The following is a 9632-nucleotide window of genomic DNA, read 5'->3' as shown; positions in this document are numbered from 1 at the left end:
GTTGTAACTTTTTTGGTAGTCAAATATTTTATGTAATCTTTACATAATATGTTGTAAAATTTAGTACTAGATACAATAGTGAAAGAATTATTATTGTATCGCTTATTGTTTTTGTGTAATTAATTAAAAACTTAAGAAAACAAGGCGTTTATTTTAAGCGAGCAGAAAATCGCACTCTTTGTTAGTTATTAGTTAATAACTAGAGAACTAAAGTTGATATAACAATAATTTATGTATAGGTGTATTCACAGTTTAGTCCCGCATATATTCTAAGTGAAATTTGTATTGATAACACATTTTTATCACCGGTTATTAACGTTTAAACAAACGTTTACGAAAATTTTAGAAAATCAACTTTGTTAAGCTGTAACTTTTGTTGTTGTTAGATATTTTTCAATTTTTTGCATAATATCATAGAAATTTAATTGTTAATAAAACTATGAAGGAATTAGCATTGTATCACTTTTTGGTTTTGTGGCAATTCATGAAAACCCCAGAAGAAAACATGGCATTTAACACGTATAAACAAAAATTTTGATTTTGTTGGTTATTAATCAATAACGCGTAAACCAAAATTATACAATACTTATTTTTGCACTATTATCACACCCACCAAAATTACGCATGTTTTTATTTAAGATTTGTATTGATAACACTTATCATCACTGAGTTATAAACATTTAAACAGGAATTATAATGTTTATTTACTTTGGACGCCCATAGCACTTCTTTTGCAATAACAATTTTTATATAAATTATATAAATTACTTAATAATTTATCACTGAACAAAATCCTGAAAGATTCACATTGATATCTCTTGTGTTTTGATTTATGCATCAAAAACCATCAAAAATCACAAAATTTCCGCGTTTCTGCTTGATTTTAAATCGGGATGTAGGTCTCTTGGAGGGCTTGTTTTGGGTTGCAATGCCTTCAGCCCGGCCAGCGAGTCATGTCTGGATGCACCTACGCTCACCCACCTCTCCTATCACCATCCTAACCACCCCGAAACAATCGCGGCCAATATATTATTCCTTTTCGTGCATTCCGACAAGAATCAAGAAACAGTTTGTTCACGCATTCCCTCGAATACAATTTAATCATAATATGAATTCACATTCAGGCAAATCCCACGCACATATCTTAAGCAAACGTTTAAAACGCTGACTGCTGTCGTGGAGCTTATTGTGTCTGCCGGCGCACAATGATAATGACCGTTCAGCAGTTCCCATGGACTCGCCGCATGCGTTTTGCATCATGTGCTTCGTGTTCATGTTTATGAATTAATATAATATGGGGAAAAACGCTCGTGCGTGCTGTGGCGTATGTGCGGAGCAAACACGAGAAGAACCACTCGCTAATTGACTTACATTTTAATTTCACATTTATTATGCGGTGTTGTGCTATAAAAAGAACTTAGCATTACAACAAGAGTTAAATTTGAATAAAATAAAGGCAAATAAATACGTGCATGAGTATAACTAGAGATGAGAGTTGAGAGAATTTTTCACATTTTTATGGATTATAACTAAGAAAATGCATGTTTTTATGTATTTACTTTAATTATGGAGTAATTAGTATTAATATTTAAGCGATCGTGTTTTGGAGTGTATGTTATTGTCTTGTTTGAGATTTAGCACATGATAGAAAAATGGATTTACGTTATGCAATGTTGGTTTTTAGGTATAGCTTTTATAACTTTGGTTTCCGGAGCGTAATTAATATTTTCACATTTCTTCTGTCAAGTGAAAACTACAATACGCATGCCTTTCATCTTTGGTGTGATTAATCTTTAGTAAATTCTGCTTCCATTGATATTGAAATAAGCCCAGTCTTAATTACCTTGAGTTATCACGATTCAAAAGTTTGATAATATTTTATTCCCTTCTAATTAGTTACAACAACTTCAATTTCTTGTGATTTTACTGCAAATTACAGGCAAGTGGTAATATTATGCAAAAGCTCTGTTTAGTCTATTATTTAATATAGGTTGTTATCTATAATTTGCTACAAATTTCTGCTTTTGTTTTATCTCTGTTAGTTTGGAAGTTACAGATGTTCAAAGTTTTCGTCGAGAAATTGTCATTTTGATTTATTTTCACTTACTACACAAAACTGGCTAATGCGCATGCGGGTGTTTTCTCTAGTAGAATTAATTTACAATAAATTTGCTATCCATTGATAGTTTTAGAAATTTCTAGACTTACACTATTGAGTTACTACGAATTAAAGTTAGAATATTTGAATCAAAATTAGTTAAAATTTCTTAAATTTTCTCAATGTTTTTCTCCCTAATTATAGGAAAATCACCAAACCTTACATATTTCCGTTTAGTCTATCTTATAGTCTATCTCCTTATCTGCAATTTACAAATAAATTTTGCCTTCTTATCTCTATTACTTTAAAAGTTAAGCACACGTTTAAACATTGTATTCTGATAAATCTTGATTTCTACATATTTTTACCTACTACACGAAAACTCCAATGCAGTATCAGTGCTTAACATTTAGTAAGTCTATTCTCAATAAATTTCCTTCCGGCAACACTTTGCTCAACCTGCCTTGGTAATTACCCGAGTTATTACCTAAAAACGACTAGCATTTAACACACGCACGCACGCCTCAAATGTTTATTTAAATTGACCAATCATTAAAATGCGTGGCGTACACCCGCGTTGAAAGATATCGGGCATTTAGGCGCCACTCAATGCGTTGAGCAACGGCCACAACGAAGGCTTTTTCGGTTTTTCACTTGGGGCTTCTTCCAGCTTCCAACACTTGGAACGATGAACATGTGGTTTACCAATCATACTCGTAATAGAAAAGAAACACAACTCACACACATGCATAGAGAGACACACTGCGTTTGATGGTGTCTGCCTGAATCGGTCGAGCATCAAAAAGGCATTAGTAAAGCAGCGTTCTTGTCGACCTAGTAAACCAAACAGCGATTACTAATTAATTAAGGACCGAAATCCAAGAACAAAACACAAAAGTTGAAATTAAAAATAAAACCAACGCTAAGTTTTTGTTTTGTGTGTTGGTAGGTAGGTAGGAATAGGTGAAGGAAGCCTCTGACGGTTGAAGTGTGAGTGGGATGTAGTGTGTGGGTATCTGGATATCTAGCGTGAGCATTGAATTGCGTGCGTGTTGCGAAATACTCGTACTCGTGTTCTGCAAATAAAACGTGAAGCGGCAAGGCAGGTGTCCAGTTTGTCGTGCAGTCGCACATGACAAATTGCTCATTTATGGTCTTCTAATCGTATTATATTTATTAAGAATATGATGTGTTTTTTGCATTTTAATCAAAATCAAGTGCTAGAAATGCAAAAGAGGAGAAGAGGAAGTGCAGGGCATTGCCCGCTAGTGCCGTATATTCGCTGACTACCCCCAAAAAGTGGTGGGGTAAATCTTATAAAATTTTGTTTGGTATGGCTATGGCGCAGAGAGAGAGAGAGGCTAGTAGTGACTGAGTGGTATGAGTCATAACAGGTGTGCGATTTGATTAAGGTCAGTTGCTCGCATTTGAGACCCCTACCCCTTTTGGTGGTAGTACTCAGGTATAAGAGGATAGTACCCCCTTGACCAAAGTGTTAAGACATGTTTGAGTGGTCAAGCTCAATAGTTTCTGGTCTTTAAGTTCATTTCTCACGCATTTTTAGGGTTTTTGTTCGATCTGGGGAGAAGTATGGGTTGTACAGGGTTTTTCCCACCCCTATTCGTATCCCTCTATGCCTTCTTACTCTTCTAAATCTTTGAATTTTGTTATTTTCCTAAATATTCATCTTTTACTAAATTTTTTCAACTTTTTTCTTCTTTTTTTCTCTTTATCATAGACTAGTTATAAATCCCCTGCGGCTTCGCTACCGCGAATATCTAAAATAATGAAGTTGCTTTTCGTACGCGTCTGTAGTCACAGAAAGAAGTAACAAATGAAGTAGAAATTTATGTGGTTTCAAAATGGCTGAAGTATAGTCTATGGAAGTACAGTGTACAGTCTCCATAGTGTAGTCAATTGGATTTGATGTTGACGTAGCTGTCGGTAATACAGTGTGATAATACAGTGATGGTACTATAGTACTTATGTTTGAGCTTCATTGCTAGAATCCTAGATGGCGTTAAAGTAATCAAAATAGCCAGATGCAGAGGTATTATTACAAACTATTTCTTTATTTTATTTAAAAAATATTTTTTATTAAATAAAAAGTAGCCTATAACCATTCGGGGACCACTAAGAATATGTACAAATTTTCGCGATGATCGGTTAAGTAGTTTTTGCGTGAAAGTGTAACAAAACATCAGGATTCAGACATAATATTAGTTGGGATTGACCCTACTAATATATTAATTTTTCATTCCATTCACATCCATATTCATCTTGTTTCTTGTTTCCTTGTTGTAATCTTGGTCTCCGCTTTCTTGCCTCCTCAAGTTTTAATGCGATTAGTTGTATGCTGCAAAATACGCACTTGTCGACTTGTAGTATACAATCTCAGCAGTACAGTGTCTCTTGTCGCCTTCCCTCCGCCAGCTCCAGCATTCATTTTGTATATGCTCGTACGTATGCGTATGAATAAAGTATGGTGGAGTGGACAGCGCACGCCATGATGGCCCAATACGCTGGCATCTCACTTTGCCTGCATAGCTGCTTTGTGCGAGTCTTTTTACTTGATTGCTGCCTGCCACTTTAAGATATCACCCGTATTAATCCTACCGAGTGTATAAATTAAATTAATAAGAAAAAATTATTTTTTTGCCCGCGATTTGGTAGCTTTTAGTAAAATGAAATAAATGGCTTTCTTTGTTTAAGACCTTAGTATGTGCTGATTTCATCAATAAGATTTGAAATTTAATTTTAAAATTAATGAAAATGATAAAAATGCACTTTGGCGCCATCTAGAGCCAATTATTTAGCTAAATTTATGATTAAATCTCTATACCCAACTTTTCATCCCTTTTATTTAACACCCTGTAAACTGCAAATTTTTGATATTTTAATGGCCTCTTATTCGGGGTCAAGACGAATCCAAAAAATCATAAATCATCAAAATCCGTCCAGTCGTTCTTTTGGAGTTATGTAAAAAGGTGTAACTAACTTTTGCATTGTGGTCAGTATATTACACCTTTGTATAATAATATATTGAATGTCACTCTTACGTTTCCTGCTCTGGGTTGTAATTAATGTGGGTGGTGTGTTTCGACTGCGTCAGTGCGTATATTTTCGTGGTTTATTTTCGGAATTTGTTTGAAAGTGTTGATGAGCGCCGAGTGTTGAGCAGGCTATCGCACATGTTCCGATTCGGCGGCCCGTGGCGGCGGCGTGTGTACTTCGTACAAGTTCTAAAGTCGCTAGAAACTGTAGCGCGGCGACATTCTCCCTGATGCTTTGAGCTTTTCTTGCTCGCTGGGCTGGCTTTATCAGCCCCCATGGATCTAAAACAATTTTGTCATATACGACGCGTGTACATTGGCGCGTACAGTTACAGGAATAAGTTCCAAGTTTCCAGATACGAAAAATACACGATTTTTATGAAATTGAAGGAGAAAGGCATGAAGTATTTACGATTTGATATTTGTATGTTATTTTTACACACAAAAGGATCAGGAAAACAGTGGATTTTTGGAATGAATGACGAATTCTAAAACTCTAAATTTAAGGGTTTTATCAGATTAAATTACAGAAAACAAAGTTTTGGGTTTATATAAGTTTCTAAAGAATTATTTTTTAAAGTTGATTTCTAAAAAAGAATATTGAAGTATAATTTGCCAGGAAATTTTTTATGTGATTTTTTATAGTTATTTATTGATTACTCGAAAACTACTAATTTATTGTTATTATTTCTTCAGAATAAGTTTGGTAATAAATTTGGATATATCTATTTTAAAAATTTTGGTGGGATATCATTTTTTTCAATCAAAAGTTATAAACAATTAAAAAAAAAATTCATTAAATTCTTTTAATAAAAAAAAAGTAACTTAATTGTTAATAACTTTTTAATCTAATAGTTTAATATCTATTTTCTTTTAAAAATTACTACAGGAATTTAACTCTAATCAATTTTAAAAGAATTACACTTTTATCTCAAAACTCTTCGATTAATTAATTAAAACTAAAATAATCTTTTTACTCCAACACGACGTACATCACTAAAGTTTATATCTTCACATCGTGACTTTTACAGCACAACTTCTCTTCCTGTTACTTCATTTTATTTTATTTTAACTAAAAGTTTTCTCTATTCATGCAAAGGAATGAACGAATCCCGAAGCAAACTCTTTGTTTGTCTGCCAATAATATAGTAATAAAGTACAAAAAAATATCGAACAAAAACACGGAATTAAATGCGTTTCATCAAGTCATGCAAGTTCAGTATCCGAGCAGAATTTTTAGTCTTCTTTTGGCCATTTCTCGTTGTTGTCTTGTTTGATTTTGTTCCTTACGCCTGCCTGACGTTTCCCCGGAAAACATTTCTTGATAGGATTGATGACCGGCATAGTCTACGGCGTATGGTAATCTTCTTTCATTCCCAAGTATATTTGGCTCTTCGGAAAGTTAAGAAAAAAGATGGAAATAAAAAGAATGATATGTCCTGATGGACATGGAAAAATTTAAAAATTAAAATATAAGCATAGAGTGTAATCAGAATGTTTATTGAGTAAAAGGTATTAAAGAAGTACTTTAATCGCCTAGGCATTAAAGTAAAATTGTGTTTAGGCTATAAATTTCCAACATTTGTTGGAAATTCATTGAAAAGTAGGAAAAATACCCTATTGAAAAATCATTTCTACTGTAGGTACCCAAAAGTAAATATTTACTGCCCAGGTGACATTAAAATAAATAAATGCAAAATATTAATTGTTATCAAAACAGTAAAATTTTATACAAATTTTACTATTTTACGTTGAAAATTAATTGTTTTCCATTTTTCTTACTGCCTAGTCACTAAAGTAAATTATTTCTAGCCTTAGTTTCTTAAAAAATTAAGTACATAATTCATTAGAAAACCAACGAAAAGTAAAAAAAAATCTGCGTTGAAGAATTAAGTGTCAAAGTGCCCCTAAACACTACAAAGTAAATATTTTACTTCGCTCTAGGACATTAAAAAAAATAAAAAAATTATTATTATTTATTCAAAAAATTAAAATTTGGATAAGTACAATTTCATATTTCACGTTGAAATTTCATTTTTATTCAATATTTTCTTCACTTCCTAGGCAGTAAATATAAATACATCCCTGTATAAAATACTATGCAATAACTTTTCCTGGTGTCAAGTTGGCATCGACCATTCTTCCTCTTCTCATTCTCACTCCCAAGCACACCCCCATAGTGGTAGTAGTAGTAGTAACTCGTAGTATAAGGGTTGTTTTAAGTGTGTTTTGTGTGGGCGCCGAGGGTGGCCACCTAGCCGTTGCCAGCTAGACTTTGCCGCAGCGCCAAGCACGCAGCAAGTGCGCGGGGAGCGCGCGTGTACAGGAATATAGGACGTCAAGCGCCACACGCCACCCTACACACACACATAATATTACATCACCCCGGACTTGGGGAAGAGAGGTAATGATGCAGGACGCCGCCGACGCTTTGCGCGCCGCACAGCGCCGAATTCAATTGCGAACGTTGTGCCGCGACGCGCACGACGCCCAAAACCGGCTGCGAATTACACAATTCCACATAATATTCTCGAAAACGTCCGCAAAATCGTCCCCAAAACCTAAGAAATTTATTCTAATCAATACAGTAAGCATAATATTAATGGCCGTGTGGGTGGTTAACGAGTGGGAAAAATCAGTTGAATCGTGCCTCAGCCTTGTTATTATTGTGTGTACAAGCAGTGAGTAGTGTTATAACGAAAAAGAAAGTTACAGATGCAGCACGAGTCGAAATTCTAAAAATCAAGTGTCGTGGGCGCTGTGTTCAATACTAATCGACTAATTTGACTAAAACAAACGCGGGATGAAAGTGTAGTGTACGTGCCGTGCATCCGAGTACCAATCGCATTGTGTACTCACACCTTTGTAAAACAATCAACCGATGCTGCAATAGCGAAATAAAATTGAATTGTATTTGGAATAAATTCCGTGATGTGATATAAAGTGCCATGAAATTGTGCGGAAACCCACGCGTCCCTGAATTTTTCTTTATTTTTTCTTTCCGAGGTGCTTCCTTTGATTCTTGATTCTCTTTCTCATTCATTGATTTGGAAGACGGACGCTGGAATGGAATAACCGGTATTTTTTTCTACGTCGTTGTGTGATTACGCCTACGTGTAATAGTTTTGTTGTTGTTGTCGTTGCTGCGGGATATTGCACGTTGATGCAGAAAAACATGAACATGTGTTTGGTGTTGGCACAACCACACGCACCTTTCAGCACCATATTTGAAAAAGAAAAGCGTATCGATTCTTCGTACCCGCTTTAAAACCGGCGTGCTTAGGGAGTATATTTAGTTTAGGACCCGATTCGCTAACGCGTCCACACGGAGGAAGGTGGAAGGTAACGAAAAATTATTCATGCATGGTTATATAATGAGTAGAGATTATTGAGGAGAGAGCTTATCTTTTTCTGTTGGTGAATAATCTGTGTTGGTTGGATGAGGATAATTATATTTTAAACTTTTAAACAGATGGTCGATGTTTTAAGTGGAGAGTCGTGATGTAAAATGTGAGTTGTCTACGTTAAGATGAGGAGGAAGATGTTGTGAGTTTTTTAAATTTAGTTTTTGTTGATTATTCGAAGTTTATTGGTTTATATTATTGATTTCTTCTGTTAACATATTTCTAATTAAATTCTTTTCATCTGAATAAAAATTATATGTTGTTAGCTTTGTTGTTAAGTGCGTTATTGATTGATTTCTATGAATTGAATATTAATAATATTTGCAAAATTTATTTTGGATTCATTATAACTCGATAATTAAGTGACTTTATATATTTATAATCTCTTCATGCACCCTGTTTTAAATTTAATTCTGTGTTTAGTTAGCGTAAAAATTAAGTTGTTAATAATTTATTGTTACGGGTTATAGACAGATTTATATGAATTTTAAAATTAGTAATATTCACGAAATTTAATTTTGATTCGTTATAACTTCATAATTAAGTATCATGTCACCACTTTTCGTACAATTGATTGGAATTGTTCCCCGCATTTATTAATGTTGAAATTGTATTGTTATCAGTTTGCTGCTACGAGTTACAGACCGATTTAATATGAATTTACACTATTTATGAAATTCTTGTTTTATAACTGTTTATAAACCAAAAGTTGATTTTTTGTTAATTGCCTTCGATTTAAGTGGACTTAGAACCACACCTTTTTTATAAGTTTATTTGGAATTAAATTATTTTCTTATTTATATAAAATTTTACACAACAATTTTGAATTAAAAGTTACTGGGCATTTTAGCTTCCAATTTATGAGTATTTATTAAACTTAACTTAAATGTTAATAACTTTCTGATAAATAATATGATTCATGAGAAAAGTTTGGTGTAGATTGATGATGAATTTAATGTATTCTACTCGGAAAAATGTCTGTTATCGTAATTTGATTTTAGTTATCAGGTATTTACTTACAGCCTCCTCTCGGGTACTTGCTAAAGTTGTGACGTCAATATTTTCAGACTTTTGTTT

The sequence above is a fragment of the Atheta coriaria genome, unplaced genomic scaffold (assembly GCF_025399875.1).
Source record: "Atheta coriaria isolate IRGN ID8LTWV9N9 unplaced genomic scaffold, Caltech_Dcor_3.1 hic_scaffold_8_pilon, whole genome shotgun sequence".
Lineage (NCBI taxonomy): Eukaryota > Metazoa > Arthropoda > Insecta > Coleoptera > Staphylinidae > Dalotia > Dalotia coriaria.
This window is presented reverse-complemented; position numbering follows the sequence as displayed.